A 3,143-nucleotide genomic window follows, 5' to 3' on the forward strand; every position below is an offset into this window, starting at 1 on the left:
ATCATTTATGCAGACTTTTTTTAATTTTAATTATGCATCTTGGAGAGAGAGAAGGAAAGATTCTCTAAAGTATAATCATCTATCTACATATATATATATATATCTACATATATATATATATATTCACACACACATGCATCCTGAAAGTGGACCGCCGTGACTTATTTGTAGTGTTAGTTGCCCTGCTATCTGGCTCATCAGAGCTTTTGAACACACATTTTCATATTCCTCTACTTATAACATGCAACATTTTCCATGTCATATATAACTTTAGATTATGATTTCCAACTTGATGTTTTAATCTCCTAGGCACCTACTGTAATGATATTTTAGAAACTGTTTGGAGTTTAAGAAATAATTTGTGTTACTAATTTGTATAACCCTTATCTGTGCAATGGAATATAAATATCACAAAGTTGTTTGACTAAAGGACTGTGTGTTGTTTTTGCCACTGTAAAACCCAAGAGTAATTTGGGTTTTTTTCTTCTAAGATCATCCTTGTAAAAGAAAAAGCAATTTTTAAAAGAATCCAGCTCTCTTACAGAATGAACGAAATCAGAGGATTGTATTTCAATAAAAACAGATCTTTAGTAACTAAAACAAATTCTTCATTGCCAAGGTTTTTCATTGACACTAAGACTCAACCTTGAATGATGTTGTTTCAGTTAGTTTAAAAATGATGTCTTTGTACTTAATAGAAGAGCTGTAAACCTTGACATTTCCAAGTAGCATACAATGCTTTCCTGAGAGTTCCCTGCTCAGAAATGGAGCGGTTTGAGTTATAAATGACTCACACTGTTTCCCATTGCATCTTGTCTGAAATAATTATAGTTAGGAGTGATGACTTTGCAAATTCCTGAAACGAGAAATTTAAATTCTTATTTTAGGCAGTAAGAATGTTAGCCCAGCTAGTCAGACAATCAGCAAGTTAAAAGTGTGTGTTCTGATCAGTTGAGAGCCACTTTGCTCTATCATCTAGCCTGCAAGGGGGCTGTAGATGTTTAGGAACACATGACTCACTCAGCAGATGTTTACTAAGCACCCTTTATGTGCCTAACACTCAGCGTCGAGTGTGAATATACTTATCTGGAGACTCATGCTAGTCAAGTAAATACAAGGAATGAGAATGTTTATAGGTGCCATCGCACCAACTATGACTCCTAACAACCGTAGGAATAGTAGACCTGTGCCTTGCCCCATCCTGTGCCATCTGCATCATCTCTCATGTAGTCAGCATCACCTATAGTCACTGTGTCTATCTTTTTGAGGATCTTCCTCTCTTTCTCAGAACCTCAACCTTTCCCAATGTGATGATTTTTCCAAGAAATAGTCCTCCTGATGACATGCCTGAAATATGTGACACAACACGAAATCCCAGGCATCAGTGAGTTGAGATGCACTGGTATTGGCCACTTTGAATCAGATAATCATATGCTCTATTATGCCAGGAATGACAAACTGAAGAATTGTGTTACATATGTGAATTTATTTATGCATTGTGCTGAGTAGAGTAATGGGCATGCTGGACGTGTTGGGAGGGGGGGGACACACTAAGATTTCTAGAATGTGATAGTCATGGGAGGACCTTGTTTAAGCCATCACGTGATGGATCATGGATCTCTATTAAAGGTTTGTAGTTTGGAACAAACATTTGCGTTTCTGATTTCCCACTGAAAGATACTACATTAGGGGGGATTATCTGCCCCGCAATCTAAATGACTCCACACTATAGAAGTGCACTTGCTTTTATCCCAGTCCAGTGCTACAGAGACCGGACATCCCTATTTGTGACAGTGCAAGTGAAGTTTCCAGATGGACCCTGGAGGAGAGGAATGGTGGAGGCTGGGGGCGTTTCCTAGGCTGCCAGCCCAGAGGGCTGGGAGCTGGAGAAATGGAGAACTGCTGAACGCATTGTTTCTGCCACAAATGGACCTTACAAATGAGTAAAAATACCAACAAAATTAACAATAGAAAGGTTCCATTTCTGAAATGAGCATGAAATTTTGAGTATGTGTGTGATTTAGTGACTTGTGCTATCTTCCTTGGTAAAACATTTGGAAACACAAGGGAAAGGCCAATGGATGATTTAATATTTTGCCATTAAAAAATGCTGTGCATCACATTCTTTTTAATAGTTTTTTCTTTATAAACCCAAGATTGTTTCTGTTCTTGCAGTTACTTTGCATTTTGCTCTTTAAAGAAAGTTGCAGATATCAGTTAGATGACATAGTTAAAAATGCAAATAGCACTGAAGGGAATCCTTATTTAAGACTATAGCCATCCCTCCCCTTACTCTTACTTCTTAGAGACAATTGCTAACCTTGAGACTTGCTTCTGTACCTCTCTTTTTATCCTTACGCTTTGTTGTTGTTGTTACATGCCATTGAGTCCAAGCTCACTCCGCACTGACCTTCCAGCAAGTTTTCAGAGAAGATTGCCTTCCTTTCTCCAGCAAAGCTGCTGGTGAATTCAAATTGCAGGCCTTTGGGTTGGCAACACAACCACTAGGCCACCCACAGCTCCTTAGGAGTCTTTCAGTAGTCTCTTTTAGGTATCATTTACTTTCTTTTTGACAAATAAAATTTAATTCTTAAATTCCTTCTTATACACACAAACACAAATATAAATCCTCATACTCCTAGTACTCCATAGGAGTACTGTAATCATACTTAACCTTTTCTTTTGTTTGAAGAGATTCCTATTATTGGGGTGCTATGTTTATACTTTGGCTGTAGTCAGAGATGATGAGGATGGCACATGACAGGGTAAGCTTAGGCCAGCCGTTCATAGGCTCGCTTTTTCTAGGTTTTGGGTGTGTGTGTGTAAAACATATAGCAAAACATACCAGTCCAGCTGTTTCTGCTTTTAATAACAAATTACATCCTTTAAGTTATGCCGTCATTCTCACCTTTTCTAAGTTGCTCCCCTCATTTACATAAATTCAGGGCCCTTTAAGATTTTTTTTAAATCTTTGTTGAGTTACTGTTGTCAATTTGATCCCATATACTTCTTAAATAGTATAATGCCCAAAGCAGAACTTTTTTACTAGTTAAGCTAAAGTATTTCCTTTTTAATGTATTAAAAGTTGTTGTTGTTGTGTGCCGTCGAGTCGTTTGTGACTCATAGCGACCCTATGCACAACA

This window comes from Elephantulus edwardii, unplaced genomic scaffold (assembly GCF_000299155.1).
Source record: "Elephantulus edwardii isolate Elephantulus edwardi_28Jun2011 unplaced genomic scaffold, EleEdw1.0 scaffold00004, whole genome shotgun sequence".
Taxonomy (NCBI): domain Eukaryota; kingdom Metazoa; phylum Chordata; class Mammalia; order Macroscelidea; family Macroscelididae; genus Elephantulus; species Elephantulus edwardii.